A 20,361-nucleotide genomic window follows, 5' to 3' on the forward strand; every position below is an offset into this window, starting at 1 on the left:
GTGATCTATATTGTTCACTGCAGCTGCAGTGAAGATGCCACCTTGAGTTGAGTAGAGTGGAAAACATTCTCTATCTCATAGTGTTGACAGAGTTTGTTTCCAACATCAGTGAAGATGTTCAGTACGTGGTCATGTGAGATGGACAGTCCGCCGTTGAACATACCATCGTGTCCACTCGGTCACGCTTGCAATCTTTGTGTGGACCATCACTGCAAGATACACAGCTGGTGGTGTTTCTTGATCTTAGCTGTGCGGAACACCACTCCTAGCGGTAGCTGTCTCCCGGTGACATACAGAACTATTGAACATCAGCAACTATCAGAGGATGAGAGCTGACTGAAGAACCAACTGGTTGCTTACCTGTGATGTGATATTTGGGTCATTCAAGATGAGAGCTACAAGTGCCAAAAGTTATTTTGACACCAAATCCTCTTGGCATTGGCTATCAAATGAGCCGCTGCATTTCATTTTCATTTCGAACATGCCCTGACAGAAACTTTTTGCAGCCCTGGTGAGATGAACGCCATTACTGTCCACATCATGCTCACATTATATGCTTTCTCTAGAGTAGAGACATTATCTCGGTTGCTAATGAGTACCACATCACGGCCTTGCTTGTGTCCTTCCATGCCAGGAAAGTAGGTGAGGATTTGATTATTCAGCTCGGTCGAGCGAACATGTCCGGTATTTTCAGTTCCAAGTTGTTTTAGTCTGTCGCTGTCTGGATTTGCCAGGTGTCTCATTTTGAAAACCAGTGCCATAAGATTGTCCATATACAGTATGTTTATTCAATACAGCACACCTGCCAGGAAAATGCGATGCCATGGTTAATAGCACCGACATCTGATTCTTCAGGTGACTTTGTTTGACACAATCTGTTGTGCAGAGAGACGAAGCTCTCGATATGGAACTGGGCCTCTTTTGTAATCAAGTCACCAGCAATCAGCAGAGCCTTTTCCTGCATGATTGGGGGGGGGGGGGCACACGGCCTGACACGAACATCAAGCTCAAATGTTCATGCTTCATGGAATGATGCATGGTAAGAAGGTACAAGAGAAGTGTCAATTTTGGCCTTCCACCTTATGTGTGGTCAAAAGGTCAAATACCAAAAAATTCATTTGCAGGCACATTTTTCTTACAGGTGTGAATATTTGTTGAAGACACTGTATGCTCTCGTAACCTGCCCCTCTGCACCACATGTTGATTTATGTGGACAATAGAGTATTTCTGATATGGCCTCCTGACAAAGAAAACTCATTCTTTCCTCCAAGTCTTCAAGACAGCTGTTCACCCCCCCCCCCCCCGTCTCAGATCATCCCCATCCAAAACCATGATATTTTCGACCCCTGCTAACCCCCTCCCCACTCCCAGCCCAACCCAAACTCTTTCCAAATTTCCAGTTCTTCCTTCCTATTTGCTTCTGTATCCATCTTGTCTACCACATTCGTCCTCCCATACCCCTCATTCCTCTAAACACCCATTACTTGTCCAAGACCCCTCTATTTTATCCTTACACCCTGCTGTTGATGTCTCTCTCTCTCTCTCTCTCTCTCTCTCTCTCTCTCTCTCTCTCTCTCTCTCTCTCTCTCTCTCTCTCTCTCTCTCTCTCTCTCTCTCTCTCTCTCTCTCTCTCTCTCTCTCTCTCTCTCTCTCTCTCTCTCTCTCTCTCTCTCTCTCTCTCTCTCTCTCTCTCTCTCTCTCTCTCTCTCTCTCTCTCTCTCTCTCTCTCTCTCTCTCTCTCTCTCTCTCTCTCTCTCTCTCTCTCTCTCTCTCTCTCTCTCTCTCTCTCTCTCTCTCTCTCTCTCTCTCTCTCTCTCTCTCTCTCTCTCTCTCTCTCTCTCTCTCTCTCTCTCTCTCTCTCTCTCTCTCTCTCTCTCTCTCTCTCTCTCTCTCTCTCTCTCTCTCTCTCTCTCTCTCTCTCTCTCTCTCTCTCTCGTTCCTTTTGCTATTTTCCATTCTGAATCGTTCAGTGTTCTTTCTCTTCCACAAGCCTTGACTTTGTATACAAAAAATATTTTTGTCCCAATCGATGTGACATTGAGTGGAACTCCTTGACGTGCTTGTCTGCTGAGGTTCCACCACCTTGTGCACCTTATCCCTTGTCAGACAAGCAACTGGAGGTCAGTACTGTAAATGGGAGAACAAACGAAGAATATGGAATGCTGCATGGAGTTGTAGATAACAAAAATATGGTTTAAATGACACTGTGTTATCACCAATCATGAAATGAGGACAAACAATGTTTGTAGCAGGTGATAGGATAAAATTAAAGTCATTACTTATTCTCTTTCCCTGAATCTCATCATTTAGTTGGCATGATTATACAATGATACCAAGTACTTCAAAAGGTTCTTCGTCTTAATGGCTGATGCCGAGGAATACAATTATTACACGACTCTACATTCATTAACATTGCTGGAGGGGTCATGTTATTATCTGTAAGGTTATTAATATCATATAGCAGAGTACAGAATACCCACTATATATATATATATATATATATATATATATATATATATATATATATATATATATATCAGAGTACCCACTATTAATATCATATAGCAATCTTGTTCCAAGCATGCAACACATTCTTCTGACGCATCCATTTATTTGGGTGGTGTATAGGCAACAGACAACTGCTTCAATCTCTCCTGAAAATATAACAAGGACAAATGTGTCCAAGAGCCGCGTCGTAAAGGTTTTGTCTTCACCAGAAGAAGAACAACAACAACGCGGAGCTCACTTAGAGGACAAGGGACGAGGGGGGCAGGTAAGGAGGGTTGCTGAAGGAGTGTGGGGTATTGCAGAACAGCGAGGGGAGGGGGCCGAATGAGGAGAAAAGGCTCTGTGGTGCTGGGGGAGAGGGGGGACAAGAGACAAGGAAGAAGGCAGTTGAGGATTTGAGGAGGTGGAGTGAAGAGATGGAAGTGAGAGGGCAGTGGAGGGAGGCAGGTTGGTGGATGAGAGGGGGCCAACTTTGAGAAGGAAGAGTGAGGGGGATAAAAGGTGGGAGAAAGGTGAGGGGGGGATTTTTGAGAGAGGTGAGAGGGAGGCTTGGAGGGAGAAGAGTGGGATGGTTGCTTTGAGAGTGAGAGTGAGGGGTGAGGGGGGGTGAGTTGGCACTGAAGTTGGAAAAAAAGAATGTTTGATGGAAAGCGAGCATCCATGGCAAACTGTGGTTTTTAAAAGTTTTAGGTCAGAGATGCGATTTAACACAATTCTTGATGGATGCAATGAAGGCGAATTCAGAGCATGGAGAGAAGAAGCGCTGTAATAGTTGGATTTTTTAGGCAAGGAATGAAGGAGAGCTCGAAATGAGAGCAGTCTGTTAAAATAGCAGAAGAGTAGTGCATTGTGAAACAGTAAAGAGTACCACATGTGTGAGAGAGGAAGATGAAGCATTATAAGATCGTTTTTGTTGTTAAAAATAATGTATGAGAGAGTTCAACAGATTAGGTCATGGAAGTGTAAAAAAAAAAAAAAATCGAGGAAGAAGACGAGGAGGAAGTTAAGAGGAAGAAGAAGCAGAATCGGGAGAAGGGGAGAAGGTGAGCGTGTTGTTGTTGTTGGGTGTATATATATATATTTTTTTTGTTGTTAATATTAATATATGAGAGAGTTCAACAGATTCGGTCATGGAAGTGTAATAATAAAAAAAAATCGAGGAAGAAGACGAGGAGGAAGTTAAGAGGAAGAAGAAGAAGCAGAATCGGGAGAAGGTGAGCGTGTTGTTGTTGTAGGTTTTTTTTTTTATTTTTTTTTTTTTTTTTTTTTTTTTTTTTTTTTTTGAGATAAGAAAGAGATTAGTTGGGAGAATGGGGGATGTTTGGAAAGTGGGGAGGATCAAAATTGAAGGTAATGGGGAGGATAGAAAATGAAAGTAATGGGGAGAAAAAACAAACAACAACAAAAAAAAAAACGATCGAACACCGAGTGGAACCGGTAGGCCTCAAGCCTACGCCTAGGCCTCAAGCACAGGTAAGAACGTCGACAAAAATACTCACAAAATAGCACGATTTTTGAAACAAAACCGAACTAGCAACACACAGTAACATGTAGGTGAGAAAATTAAACAGTTAAAATGGGACAAATAACAACCGGAAACTTAGCTTTGAGAACGTCAGCAGGGAGTCCCAAAGGAGACCTCTCGCTGCTCAAAACCGGAACCGGAAGATCTCAACCAATGGTACTCCATCTCTTCTGGATCTGATTTTGACAAATTTCCCTGACGATATCTGCTGCTCTTCCTCCACTCCAATCGGTTCTTCTGACCACATCCTTGTCAAAGTGGACATCTCTCTGGCTATTATCGGAGAACCACCTCACCGCCGTCGAGTCTGGCATTTCACTCAAGCTGATTGGCAGGGTCTCCAAGCAGCCCTCAAACTTATAGACTGGTCTCCTATCTCTACTTTCTCCAACATCAACTCTTCCTGGGAATTCTTTCAAAGAAACTTGCTCTCCCTCATGCACAGATTTATCCCCTCTCGTCTTCAGTTATCCTACGCTCCTCCCGCCCTAAGTTCAGTGAAGTTTGTGGTGAGGCAGTTTTCCTGAAACAACTTGCCTTTGCCTCATGGAAAGCAAACCCAACTGAGGGCAATCTCAGTTCCTTCCATAAAGCTCGGAACAAGTGTGTATCTACCCTCAGGAGAGCCAGAAAACAACATCTTTCTCATCTCAAGTCTGAACTCTCAAACCTCTCTCCCTCCTCAAAATCCTGGTGGCGTCTAATCAAATCTGTTTCTGGTGTATGTTCCCCCTCCATCCCCTCCCTTACCTCAAATGGCAGCACTCCTTATACCGCACGTGAAAAAGCTGAATGCCTAAACTCGGTGTTTGCAGCTAAATCTTGTGTCCAAAACCCATCACTTTCTCAACCCACCTTACCCAGTCGCACCCAACTGTCCCTGGACTCTGTGTCCTTTTCTCCTGACAAGGTGGAGAGGTTGCTGTCAAAGCTCGACTCAGATTCTGCAACCGGTCCAGATGGCATCAGCCCACGTGTCCTCAAAGCCTGCTCTTCTGCTCTTGCTCACCCTCTCTCTGTTCTATTCACCCTCTCATTTGCTCAAGGCCATCTGCCATCTGCTTTGAAATCAGCAAACATCACTGCCCTGCACAAAAAGGTGCAAAAACAGATCCCTGCAACTACAGACCAATCAGCCTTCTCCCAATCATCAGCAAGGTTATGGAATCCATCATCGCTTCAGACATCAAATCCTTCCTCTTCTCCAATGGCTTGATTTCAGATCAGGTCACTCTACCCTGGATATGCTGCTTCTGCTCTCCCAACAATGGATGGAAGCCCTAAATGTCAGACAGGAAATCCGAGCCGTATCCCTGGATATATCACGTGCTTTTGACACAGTCTGGCACCCTGCCCTACTCACAAAACTCTCTTCCTGTGGTATCCAAGGCCATCTCCACTCATGGCTCGCAGACTTCCTCTTCTGTCGCAGTCAACGTGTGGCCCGAAATGGAGTTCTTTCATCCCCTCTTCCTGTCCACACTGGAGTTACTCAAGATGGCGTTCTGGGCCCTGTTCTTTTTCTGGTTTTCATCAATGATCTCTCCAACTCTCTGGAAAATCCTCTATATCTCTTTGCTGATGACTCCACCCTCTGTCGTACCATCGGTCATCCCTCAGACCGGCAAGCAGCAGCTTCTTCGCTGACTGCTGATCCGGATAAAATCACAAACTGGTCCAACACGTGGAACATGTCTTTCAATCGGGACAAATCTCACACTCTCACTATGTCTCTCCGAAAGGACCGTTTAGAAAACCCCCCATCCACTTTCTCAACAATCCTCTGGAAGAAGTCCTTTCTTTCAAGCTTCTGGGTCTCACTATCTGCCATGATCTTTCCTGGGAAAGCCACATTTCACGATATAAAAAAGTTAATTTGTCCATCGCTTAGTATAACCTTTTTTCAAAATGAGATTTCCACCTGTATATTCTTATTATATCACCAACTTTGAACTTTGGCTTTCTGACATTAATCTCTTTTTCACATTTTAATTTTGTTCATGTTTCTGATGGTTTCGTTTTTGTTGAGGTATGAATCATGTTGTTGTACTTATCTACAATATCCTGAATTAAAGACAACCATTGTTGAGAACCGAGTTAAGTGAATTTTTTATACAGTCTCTTTTAAAATACGATTAAAACGCTCATTAACAACTGCTTTTCCTTCATTAAAGGTGCTGTGTCATGTAATGTTGTTATTTTAAAGAAAATTCATTCATGTTTTGTTGTAGACCTCTGTACCCTCATCAGTCCACAATTTTTTTGGTTTTCTCTTGCTTTTATTAAATATCTGTTGAAAGGCTAACATAAGAGTATTACTTGTTTTGTTTTTCAAAGGGACAACCCACACATATCTACTCCTCAAATCAATAACGGTTAAAGCATATTTGTACCCCTTATCATAATCGAGTTCAATTAAATCAGCGGACCAGATATAATCAACTTCCTTGGAATAAACCTTCCGTCTGAAAGTTTTGTGATTATTGGTTTATGTAATTCATCAGATAATTGCTCTTCAATCTTAATGACATCATTAGAGCCTATAAGTTTTTTATTTTTTATTTTCCAAGCCCAAGTTTCAATTTAGCACTGATCATCTTCACGATGAACGTATCAACTTTTTGTATCAGAGACAAATTATACAACATTTCTCTATCGGTTTCATGTTTTTCTTCCAACGTTGTGCTATTTCCATAATCAATATCATGCCTCAGGCACACTTCATCAACCCTATTTATAGATTTGCTCCACGGTTTAGGATTATCAGCTTCATCTAATCTTTTTTCAAGTTTGTTCCCAGACCACAGAAATAATACCCTGGTAGATATAATTCCCCTGGTATTCCAGTAGTTGTAAATTTACTTCCTGATAAAAACTTTTGTATATCTCCCCCACGTTTGTGTTTGGAGATGAATTTACTCTTTTTTTTTTTTTTTAGAGCCACACACCGAACATGTACCTTTTTGCATAACTGTCATTTTTACTTTTAAAATATGAGATTTTTGAGTATTAGTTTTCTTTTTACATTTGAGACAATAACTCATTTATTTGAGAAAATTCTGACAGAGTGTGAAAACCTTTTTAGTTTCCAACATGCACATTTGAATCTTAATTTTTAAAACATAAAGAATCCTTAGAAATGTCTTCACTCTGTCCTCCATTTATTTAAGAAAAAAATGTAAAACTTTAATTAAAGCCCCTTTAACACCAAGTAAAACGATATTAATAGTCGACGCAAATATTTCTAATCGACTTGTCAATTCTTTGTTTTCCTCCTTTGTGCATTGAGATTTATTTATTTTCTGTAAAACCCCCAATCTTTTTCTAATCTCACTGATTTCCATATTTTATTTTTATTCCCTCTCTTTCCTCCCTCTCCCTCTTCTCCTTCTCTCTCTTCTCCCTCTTCTCCTTCTCTCTCTTCTCCCTCTCCTCGTTCTCTCTCTTGTCCTTTTCCTCCTTCTCTCTCTTCTCCTTCTCCTCCTTTACTGTCGTTGAATCACTTTCACCCCATAGAATATCATACATATATTCATCAGGATTTCTTGTAATTCCTGTATCCAAAATAATTTTTTACAACAGGAAACCAATTAAATTTCTTATGAATTTCTAAAAGAGCCTAGTGTTTTCTTAACTTTAGATATTTTTTCATTATTTAACATTTTAATTAAATCCAAAGTTGTTGGTTTATTAACATCAGTATAGAGGCAATCTTTTATTGAAAATACCTCATTCTTATGTTGTAGAACTTATTTATTAAAATACCGAATACTCTTTTCTTGAAGGTATGCTTGGACACAGAAATGATCATTTTCTTGAAGCCTTCTTGCTGTCATTTATGTATTGGAAATATATGACAGATTAATACAATGACAGGAACTATCTTCCCATAGTTAAATCATTTTGTATTTCCTTACTTATTATATATAATCCTGTTCTTTGTGTTTTCACGATATAAACTATGGCAAACCCATTATTGATTTTACCCTTATTAAATTCTTTTATTTGTTGTTTGCTAATCGTGCTTCCACAAAACTTTCTTGGCACCAAGTGGATAATATTCTTCCTTATGAGACTGATTTAATTGTTCCAGGTCTTCTAGGTTAATTTTAAATGACCAATTATACCTTAAATCATTCATATCATATCCCCATTGTTCTATTCTCATACAAATGATACGCCCTTCTTTATAAAATTATCTTTTAATTGGAACTGTGAATTCTGTCTGACCTGGAGATAAAATCAACACTTCTGTATCTTTGGAATACACAGCTGTTTTATTTAAGGATATTGTTACGGCTGTGGAAATTCGCAGAACACCATAAAGGTTCCTTAGATTAGCTATGCCAGTGAGTGTTCAGATAGCTTTCCCCACCGTTGTTTAGAGGGATTTATTCGTGTTCGCCGGGCTTCGACCCTTTGAGATAGGGTTTTTCTTTATCTATCGTTATTTTGAACCTCCACACAAACAACTATGCCACAACGCCAACCACGCTCAAATCACCTCCACAACAACCACCGCCATCTTCGCCACTACGCCCGCTTGAGAACGCCATCCTCCACGGTCCACGCTACGACAGTTTCCGCGTCGGGAACCGTCCGAGAACGTGGGCAGGATTGACAGAACAAAAGCTCTTGCGGAGCCTGTGGGGTTTTTCCCACCTGGTTCTCCCTCGCTTGATTCTTCCGCCTGAATCCCTCGCGCTTGGTGTGAAGGAAAGGGGTGGGGCAGCTCGCTCCCAACTAGTGGATGAACGGCGTGACTCGGACGGGAGTAAGGAACGCCCCTTTTTAGGAACCTTCTCAAAGGGAGGTGGAGCCTAAAACGGGGTGGGGCGAAAGGCAGAGCCCTGCGCTATAAAGGGCGGATGTGTGCGAGGCTCCCTCTGCTCTCTGCTCCTCTCTTCTCTGCTCCTCTCAGCTCTGCTCTTCTCGGTTCATGCTCGCCCCTGTCTCCCCGGTGGTCCAATTCTTCTTCCCCTCGCTCGTTCCTGCGCTCGTGGTCCGGCGAGCGGCCTGTTGGTGGAGACGCGGACGGGAGGTGCAGCAGTGCCGGCTGTCTGGTGGACCTGCGCGTCCGGAGAGGGTTCGCCGGCCGCGTGGGAGGCCGGAACCAGGCGCGACCACGCTGACGGTCGTGGGAGAGGGACTCGACGGCCGCTGAAGGTAGGTCTTTTCCTGTTATTTTTGTATGCATGCTGTGCCACCATGTTCTCTAAGTAAACCTGTTTAGGTGCTTGTACATAATAATTATAGTCAGTGGTAATGCTTTTTCCTTGCTTGTATATTGCATGACTGCCCTTGCTTGCATTGTGCTTTTTAATAAATGTCCTTGTGTGAAACGTATCCCGTTCGTTGTGTTCTTTCTCCTTTAAAAGTGCCATCTTGCATCGTGGAATGAGTAGTGGGTTTTGAACGCCCGGTAAAGAGAATCGGATCCGTCGAGGTCGGCGATAACACCGCTCGGTTATCACTGTAGTACGGAACGGACCGCTTCAGCTGTTCGTGTCCCAGGCCGACCTATGGCGCGGTGCAGCCCCTCGGTAGGTTACCCGTGCGGGTACTTAGGTATATCGACATTCGGCGATTCACCCTATTTTGCGTGGGTAGAATGCGGACTGGGCTGTGGTGAGGTTAAATCCCCACCCGTGACTGGTTCCTGGCGGTAGTTCCAGGAGGGTCACGACTGAAAGGTCGTGGTTTTGCCTTTCTTAATTGTCCGTCCGGTGGACGACACAGTTGCGATTGGAGTTACGCGTCCGATCGCACGCCGGCGGGTGCGAATTCGCAACAATATATATTGTGATAAATCACTTGATCTCACCAAGTCATTCACGTCAGTCGGGCTTGGATAATTTATTAATTCATAAGCATTTTCATATTAATATTTTTTTTGCTACACTATATTTCTGTCGTTCAGCCTGTGCCTTTGTGTAATAATTTGATAAATCAATATCTAGTTCTTGGGATACACCAAAGATAGAATCATCTTTACCATCATGTCATTTATATTAGATTAAAAATAGTCATTAAAAAAATTATTTTTGTTGAGTTGAAATAACACATACAGACATAATTGACCACAACACTTGGAATATAATTCTTGGACTTGATATGTTTGATAAACACCATTCTGTAAGAATTTTATTACTTCAACAGGTGGTGGAGGACCAAAACTATCAAAATAATATTTGTCTTGACGATTAAAAATACAAACCCAATGAGAACTGTTCCCATTATTATCTTCTAAGTTCATAATAATATTCTTTGTATGTTGAGGCAAGTTTGTTAATTAATCTCTCATACAAATAACCACATTATGAATTTTTAATTTCTTACAATATTTGACAAGTTCTAAGTTTGACGTATTCTTTCCAAATTCTTTAAACCACTCATCAATGCTCATTTATTTATTAGAAAGATAGAATCCATTACCCCTTTTAGTTAATTTTACACCTGCTTGTGCGATTGAAGAAAGCATATCTCCAACTAACAATCTCGTTTTATCAGGCAGACTTTCAAGTTTTTCAGCAAAATCTACAATTACACTACTTCCACGAATTTGTTTCTCCAACTCTTTGTTATGTCTTTCCAATTCTTTTTGAGCCTGGAGTTGAACCTTCCTTTCGTTGGCAGTTTTCACCGCTGCTGAAATACCACCCGTCAATGCTCCAGCCGCACTTAAACCAGCAAATAAAGGAATTAGAAATGGGAGAAATCCTCCACTCGTCTCTATTGAATATTTCTTCAACATTGGTTTTGTCATTTTCATTTTAAGTTAACCAGTCTCGTTCAAGATTTTAACCTGTTCTCTTGTGAGCAAAACATCAATTCTTACTGCTCCTTTTCTCTGAATTATATTAACATTAATCATACAAGGCTTTTGATTTTGAATACAAGATGATAGTTTATGAAGATTGATTTGATTAATATATACCCCAGTTGGCACTTTCCTATTCATTTATTTATCAAAAAAATTATGTGAGACTAATTATAACACCATTATCTGTATTTCTGTTTCTTCCAAAAGCAAACAATATTTATCAACTTCTTCACTCTCTCCTCTTTCAATGTATAGGGAAGTATCCACTCGATTAGACTTTATAGTTTCCTTTTGAGCACCCAGGTCAATTGCATCGATTGTATACAGACTTTTAAATGCTGTTGTATCCAAAATGGGTTCTTTATTTCCATTGCTTTCACACACCTTTTGGTAAGACTTGTATGCTTCAGCATAATCATTTTTTTTCCCAATTAATTTCCAATCTATCTCGTGGATAAAATATTCCATCTAGAGAAACGCGAAGTTGTTTCACCTTAGCATTATCACTCAATGCAATATTCTTATCAGAAACATTATCACCATCTGGTGTTTTAAAAATGAGCCACGGATATCATGGCTTTCCTTCCAGAACACCCAAATTCCACGTGTAAGTGGTTTGGTTCAGTTTAACGTGTTGGTATCTTCTTTTAAGGTATGATACATTGAGTGGCTTCTTTGAGTTAAGTCTTCTATTCAACATCGATTTTGTTTTAAGATTAGGAGTATATTCACTAATATAACAACTATTTTCATCAATTAGAAATTTATTCTGAGCAGCAAAAGCATTAGCCACACCAAAAAGCAATCTATTTTCATTATCATTCCTTTGCAGTTGAAATCTAATTTTAAGACCATACAGAACTTTATCATTATCACAAAATCCAAATATACCTTTAAGAGGAACTGCCACAGTAAAACTATTGCCTGCTTTTGTATCATCATTTTCTATTCCTTTCCTTTGACTATATCCAGGGTCTGTGTTTGTTCCCGTTAACATGTCAGGAATAATACCTTCGACAGCCCCCTTTTCAATTATATCACGAAATGAATATTGTGTAAATTTCATGATTTCAGATGTAGCAGAGACCTAATCAACTGCTTCAACTTCTTGTGTTCCAATGTACAAACGAACACTATCAAACATTTTCCAGAAGAAATCATTTACGAGTGTAGCATTTGTGTTATTCCCAGCCTTTATGAATGTAAATTTACACAACAAGAAACTTTCGGCTCGATTCAAACAAGTTTGTTGATCATTTATTTCAAAACTTTTTGTTCCATTTGCATTCCAGTCTGTTCCAGTTATTACATTTCCCTTGAAGTAGTCTTCTTTTTAGTAGAGTTTGAGATGACAATGGTATCATCCAAATCATAGATACTATCAATTGTTTCCATACTTGTATTTATTTCGGAAAAAAGATGTTAAAACTTTTGAAACCCTGACCCAAGTATTTGAATTATTTTCTGTCGTTCTTGGGAAGACAACTGAGTTTTGCCTTTCTTAATTTATTTTATTGCTTGTAATTTATGACATTCCTTTTGGGCATCTTTTTTACTCTTTACAGCACTCGCTACATTTCCCACAGCAGAAGCAGTTGAACCAATTAGGTCTTTATGTTTAAGAATAATTGAACCTATACCCATTAGAGTATCAATTATCCCATCTCCTTTTTTTCTAAATTGATGTCTGACACCGCTTTGTCTCTTTGGTTGATAGTATCCTCTTCCAAGATACATACCTTCACCCTTGTAGTATGGGGAAAGGAACATCTCATCCCCTGTAATTATTTTATATTTTCCCAACTCGTGTTTCCTTACAATAACCATCGTATTTATTTTTTGGAAAACTTCACGCAGGTGAATTCTGATGGATATAATTTCTCCATTAAAATAAATCATGCGATTATCTTGGTCGGTTATCCTAAAATTTACTCTGTGTCTGGTTTTTCCTGACACAGGCAGATAAACCAGATTTTTGGGTTCCATGTTGAGTTTGCGCTGAATGAAAATATTGTATTTGTTCTTATTCCATCATTATAAGCGCCATCAATCAAATCACAGTGAATTTATACCGAATTTATGCCTGAGGATATTTGAATGACATTATCACTGTAAAATGTCCCATAAGTTTCATCTTTTTTGAGGAGAAACCCAATAACTCTAAATGAATTATCAATTGTGAAATCAACCTTGTAGTTATTTTGAAGTTTTATGGTTGATTTTGAATATCTATAACTATTTTTTGGTTCATCACCCTGTTCTTTTAGAAGACGAGCAATTTCGGAAGATATTTGAGAAATCTCATATGCTCCGGGTGAAACTGTTATCCTTTTGTATCCACTTCCTGGATTATAATTAAACTTGTCATTTTTCTCGGTGATATTAAATAAGGTATTATAAGTTTCCATGGACAATAAAGACGCCTCATATTTTGTTGCGTCAAGTTGTCGTGGGTCTGGGAATGAAGATGTGTGGTCGCTTGTTGTGAAATTAAAACTAAGGATTGTGCTTCTCATCTTATTTAATGAGATAATATGTCTTTGTATTAACATTTATTAATTATTTTCATGTTCATCAACTGGTCTAAAATGGCTGATGCTTCATTAAAACAGTTGTAATTTCCAGCCTTCTTACTACCTAACAGCAATAACAGTCTATTAACTAATTGTGATGGGTAATTTGGAAGAAAACTGACACCTGAACCAAGGATACTTTAAGCCTGAATAATGTGTTTCTCCTTCTCATTCTTCCGTATTTTACCAGATCGACTAACTCTATAATTAAGAGAGTCCAGCAGATCAATATATACTCTATCATCATTATTTTTCATATTCAATGGTTCATCAAAATACTTTGATTCATCCCTCACAGTTGAACCTTGTCTTCCATCTTTTGTGAGAAGAAACATTAATTTAACAGGGGGTTGAGCAGAACTGAAAGAACCTTAATTCATCAGTAAATATCAATCCCTTTTCTTGAACAAGGTGAAATATTGCTGGTTGTTCTGTTGGAATGAGTCCTGCTATGGTTTTTGAATCCGCTGAATATTCATTGTTTTGAAGAGCATTCACAATATAATCAGGGGGTTGATTAATCTCTCCCAGTTGTTGAAATAATCCTTCATCATCAAATTCGAATTCTTCCTCCATCATTTGACTGAAATCTTTTAACATTTGAAGTTTTTTTTCAGAGTATTTTCTATTGTGGGAACTGTGGAAACATCTATAATTTTTCTTGAAGTTTTTAAAAGTGGTTAAAAAAATTTATCTTGTTTTCTTTTAAAAGGTTTCTTCACCCGTTTGTTTCTGTCTGCGTTTCTTCTTTATGTCTTCCTATTGTTTTACAACTTTTGAAACACTCTTGATGCTCCTTAAAACTTCTTGCTCTTTCTTTTGCATCCATTTATTTATTGGAAAATATCATTCACTGAATTATAAAGGTCAACAGGGAAATTTTCCTTTTCTTCATCATTGAAGTGGATGTGTTTAAATAAATCCTTTTATTTAAATATTTCATCAAATTCTTTATTAACATTAATATGAGTTGTAATTTCTTCTTCACTAATACTTGTAACTCTGCTTTTCATATGTTTGCGTTGAGTTTCTTCATCAACATCAAAACCGAATGATAAAATCTTAACCCCATTATCACTCAGATGTTTTATAATTTGTCTCATTCCTTCTGGATTAGTTTCTAATATCCCAAGACCACCAGATTTTAGTTCCTTTATCTCACTCTTGCAATGTGAATATTTTGTTGTACCAAGAGAAACCTCCTCAAATATTTTACCTTCATTCCTCAATCACAGGCAGACAAGGTGTGGCATGACAAGGCCGTTGTAGCAACAACCGGCACAGGCCTCGAAGTAAACAGCAGCAGATGATCCGACCGGCACAGGCCTTGCAGCAACAGCCAGCAGATGAAGTGGCCGGCACAGGCCTCGAAACAACCAGCCAGCAGACGATCCGACTGGCACAGGCCTTGCAGCAACAGCCAGCAGGTGAAGTGGCCGGCACAGGCCTCGAAGCAACCACAGCCAGCAGACGAAGTGGCCAGCCTCTTGCCTTGAAACAGAGGTTCGTGGAGGGAGTGCGGTGGTGCTGGCCACTCGGAAGGTGGGCTCGGACCGACCCTACTGTCTCCCTCCCAACCTATCGCCTTTGCCTGTCTCTGTCCATACCCACCCCCTTAATTTGTCAAAGATCAATTTAGCCCCAACTTATTTTTTTGTTTTTATTATCTTGCCAAAACGAAGTTTTTGCAAAATATGTTAGTCAGCTTCTATTTTTTTTTTGTCTGTAATCACGTATCGTTCACTCTGCAGAGCACAGTTATCATTGGAAATTTTTGTAACTTCGCATATCAGAGTCCTATAGAGGTCCCTTTCAGCGCATAAAATTTTCAAGGTCAAGGTCACTTTGTCACAAATCAAGAGAGTCGACGAAACCCTTATTTTTTGAGTAATTTTGATCGGATCGTCTTCAAACTTCATGGGAATATAGTTCATGGTCTGGCGCTCAGCTGATTAATTTTTGGTGGTGATCGGCGTTGACCTTCATGGTTAGCACTGGAGGTCGAAAGTTTTTGACCCCAAGGTCAAATTTTGAAATTTTAGGTACCATATCGTGTAATACCTCAAATTGAACACCTCGATGAGTGCTTTCTAGATATGTCAAGCTTGAGACATTATGACGTCATTTGGTGACGTTATGAGGCAAACGCATATTTTTCATGCTTACTCTAAAACGATTCTCATCGGAATCTCTCGTCGGCAGATATTCCTTAAGGAGTCGCCCCTGGTGGATAGTAGCTCTGTTCACCTCAGTGTGACTTTAAAGAAGTCACACGTGGTCACCTTTTGGCAAGATACGGGTCACCCTGCGGGTGACATTGGTTTATTTTCGCTGTTTGCTGGTTTTTCCGTGGTTTGGTGGGGGTTTTTTGCCGTTTGGTTTTTTTTTTTCGTGGTTTAGTGGTTTTTTTTTCACGGGTTGGTGTTTTTCTTTTTCGCTGTTTGGTGGATTTTTTTCACGGGTTGGTGTTTTTTTTTTTTGCAGTTTGGTGGATTTTTTTTTCCCCACGATTTGGTTGTTTTTTCTGCGGTTTGGTGGGTTTTTTTCGGGGTTTGGTGTTTTTTCCCCGTGGTTTGGTGGAGTTTTTTTTCGCGGTTTGGTGGGTTTTTTCATTGTTTGTTGTTTTGTTTTTTTCGCGGTTTGGTGGGTTTTTTTTCTGCGGATTGGTGGGTTTTTTTCTGCGGATTGGTGGGTTTTTTCATGGTTTGGTGTGTTTTTTTCATGGTTTGGTGGGTTTTTTTGCGGTTTGGTGAGTTTTTTCTGTGGTTTGGTGGGTTTTTTGCGGTTTGGTGGGGGTTTTTTTGCGGTTTGGTGTTTTTTCCATGGTGTGGTTTTTTCGTGGTTTGGTGGGGTTTTTTGCGATTTGGTGGGTTTGTTTTCGTGGTTTGGAGGTTTTTTTTTTCGCGGTTTGGTGGTTCTTTTTTCGTGGGTTGGTGTTTTTCTTCCATGGTGTGGTGGTTTTTTTCATGGTTTGGTGGATTTTTTTTTCATTGCTTGGTGGGTTTTTTTTTGCGATTTGGTGTTTTTTTTTATCCCGCGGTTTGGTGGGTTTTTTCCGCGGTTTCACAGTTTTTCAGGTTTTTTTGCGGGCATGTTAACGTATTTTTTCGCATTTTGGTGGGTTTTTTTCCACGGTTTCGCAGTTTTTCGTATTTATTGCAGTCATATTCGCATTTTTTTCATGTTTCACAGGTTTTTCTTCAGGTGTTCTCGTGGGCGTATTTATGTGATTTTTTTTTTTTTTTTTTTTCATTTTGTGATTTTTTTTTTTTTTTTTGTGGTTTTTCATGAGATTTTTGATTTTTGCTTTTGAATGACGAACTGCTGGGAACCTATCCCCCCCTTTCCCATTGAAACGACGCCCTAACATTTTCAGATTTGACATTCGCGGCATTTTCCAGGAACATATCCCCCGCAAATAGCGGGTTCCGACAGTACTGTTATTAATTCCTGTCTGTTCAGTAAAGCTGTCCAACACATCAGTTTTCTCTTGTAATTTGATATGACTTCTGGAAATAACAGCAAGGTCATCGGCAAAATCGAGATCTTCAAAATGAGAAAGTAAAGGCCAATGAATGCATCGGGTTTTTTCTGATGTGGTTTTTTTCTCATGACCCAATCGATGGTGACAAGAAATAGAACGGGAGAGATAATGCACCTTTGTCTCAGCCCAGACTCCACAAGGAACTACTCAGAGATGCTATTGCCCAGGATGATGCTACATTTGAAGTGCTCATAAAGCTTTCAAATGAGTGTGACAATTTTGCGACGAATTCCATATATCCGTAAGATCTTCCATAATGTGTCACAATGCAAACCATCAAATGCCTTTTTTAAATCAATGAAGATTATTAACAGAGGGGTATTCCAATTTAGACACTGTTCGATGATGTTACGCAGTGTAAAGATCTGAACAATACAGCTTCATCCCTTCCTAAGGCTAGCTCGTTCTTGTCTCCGCTTAATATCTATGACTTAGCCTGGTGTTGGCCGAATGCTTAAGGTGGCTGGCTTAAGATCTGAGGGTCTTGAATTTGAATTCCTGTTGGCTGTTGATTTAACACCAGGTGGGGTTAACTTATACTGTTATCCTTCTGAGGTTGGCAAAATGAGTACCAGTGTATTGGTAATAGAGGGCACTGCATCAGCGGCACAGCCAGAAATTGATGCAGCCACAGGCTAATGCCTATGACTGCCTCAATCCTTAAAAGAAGAATTTTACGGAATACCTTACGAGGGATAGATAACAATGTAATCCCATGCCAATTGTCACAGTTTCGAGGATCACCTTTTTCGGTAGTTTGACAATGCGGCCCTTGTTCTAATCACCTGGTATAACTTCCTTTATTAAAATTATATTAAAGAGATCAGCCAAAGCATTTGCTGCTGTGTCACTGTCAGCTTTCATCATCTCTGCTTGGATGGATTCAGTTACCAGGGGCTTTACCATTCTTCATCGCTTTGATGGCGGTTACGACCTCCGCTTTCGTATGTGGACTGACGTCAAATGCGGAGAACTTCTTCACTTGGTCGTGGGTTCGCTGCGTCATTTGGCCGAGGATGGTAAAGCACTTCATTAGTGTTCAACCCATCTTGCTGCTTATTTGCATTCCGATATTAAAACATTCCCATTCTTGCCTTTTACAGGGGCAGTTTGTTTAAAGTTGTTCCCACAGAGCCGTTTGGTGATATTCTGGACAGTACTCTTCTCACCCAGTATTGCAGCAGGATCAGCTTCCCCAGCTAATTCCTCCAAGAAGAGCATCTTGTCTTTTCTTGCACGTCTTTATCTTTGATCCTATTGGCTTCTTTTGTCTGTTTGTGAAACCTTTGTGATTTGATACTTAGCAACTTTTCCTTCAACATCATTCTTTCCTCGATTAACTGTCACGTGCCAGGTGATGACCATTCGTTATTCTTTTTCTTTCTGTCGCCTAAAACTTTCTTTGCAACTTCACAATTGGTGTTCTTAATGTTCTTCCATTTCTCATCGATATCATTATCTTCTCCCTCAGTGGCATCAGACAATGCACTGAAACTATTTCTTAATTCCAAGACAAACTCATGTTTGAGTTTGGAAATATCAAGTTGTTTACTGCATTGACCTTGTGGCATTGTTCTTCAAAGCTTCAGCTTAAGGTTTGCTGTCACCAAGTAATGGCCACTGCTTGCATCAGCACCACAGTATGCTCAAGCATCGAGTTGGGACCTGTGCCATTTGCTGTTGATAATAAAGTGAGCAATCTGGTTAACTGTTCTACCATCAGGTGATCTCCAGGTGAGCTTGTGAATGTTCTGTTGTGGGAAAATGCTACAACCAATGACACATTTATTGCTCGTATAAAAATCAACGAGGTGCTCACCATTGTTCCATAGCTTTCTCTTGTTTTGTATTGTCAGTCCCAATCTTCGCATTCATTTCTCCGATGATCAGGATCATGTCGTGTTGAGCAACCTTGGAAACAGGAAGTTGTAACTGGTCATACCAGTCCTCCTTGTCCTCATCTTCAGCTATATTTGTTGGTGCATAGTATTGTGTAATGGTTAGCTTGCAGTGCTGTGAATTGAACCTCTCGCTTATTGGCTCCAACCCAAGCAAAGTGTTGGCTTTTTCTGTGGAAATGATTATGGCTCTGCCATGCATATGTACATTCTTTTTTTCCTGCGTTTAGTATGATTGATCCATCAGCAATCACTTGGTGACCTGAGCCAGTCCAACGGCACTCACTCATTCCAAGAATGTCAAGCTTGTTTCGCTTCATCTCTCTGATGGCTTCAGCTGACTTTGATGCTTCGTACATGGTGCGTACATTCCACACTCCTCGACGGATCTTTGCTTTGGGCCTGAGCAAACTCTCTTTCACACTGCCAACTTCCTGCAATAGCCTTTCATTTTGAACTGGTTATACTACTATTAAATTCGTTCGAGTCTCCGAATGAGTCCATCGGAGAAGTATTGATTATTTATTGTAGATTCCGTAACAATGTTGTTTTATAGGGTGGTTTAGTTAGCATCACTCCTAACCCCCAACATGGAGGACCAAGTGCTGTTGTTAATCTGTTCGATTATCAGCTGTGACCGAACTGGCCATGTAAAACCTACCAGGGGCCTAAACATTCCACCGGCATCGCTCTCAGGATTCTTGAAACGCGCAAGCCTCTCCACTACGACAGTCACGGCACGTGCAGAGGCTACTGGAGCAAAGGCAGAGACTACTGGAATAAGACGCCGTTGAGTCTCAGTTTTAGGAGATGGGGGCTTATTGATCACCATAGAATGCAGCATCAACAGCATGGTACGTAGCCATGTCAGCAGCGTCTTCTTCACCACGTTGCTGTGTCCTCTCACACACCATGTCCTCTCATGGTTCTTGGAAGTACTATGAAGGCAATTTTGTGTTCTTCAGTGTTTAAGTTTATAATTCAGTTTAAAGGCAAATAAATAAATTACTTCTGGGTTTTACCGCCGTTTTACCCAGTGTCGATTACATTGCCTTGTCTAACACGTTACATTAGTTATTCGTGCTTGTCGTTTGTGTCCTTTATGACATCCTTAAAAACTAAGTTTCCTGCTCGGAATGATTTTAATATTGTTTTTGATTGCCAGGCAGGCAGACAGAGTTATTAAAAATAGCTATCTCACTACTCTCTGCGCATATTATATCTACCAGGCTAAATAGTGCTGCATGGAGGAGCACACCATGACTTGAAGGACGCCAAACCGTCCGTCCCATCCGCAATGTGTTTTGTCTTGTGTCATGTGAAGCACATGACCTCTGGTTATAACATTTCTGAGAGTGCAGCTGTGCCGGTGATGGAGTGTCCCCCTGTAGGTTAGAGCAGCGATTTCTGAAATTTGTTCTGGGTACCGGCGATAACTCACCGACTCGTCACGAAAGACACCGAGGGATCTCTAACGTCTATCGACCAAT

Source organism: Eptatretus burgeri, chromosome 15, assembly GCF_056783735.1.
Source record: "Eptatretus burgeri isolate ZD-2024b chromosome 15, Ebu_testis_v1, whole genome shotgun sequence".
Classification (NCBI taxonomy): Eukaryota; Metazoa; Chordata; class Myxini; order Myxiniformes; family Myxinidae; genus Eptatretus; species Eptatretus burgeri.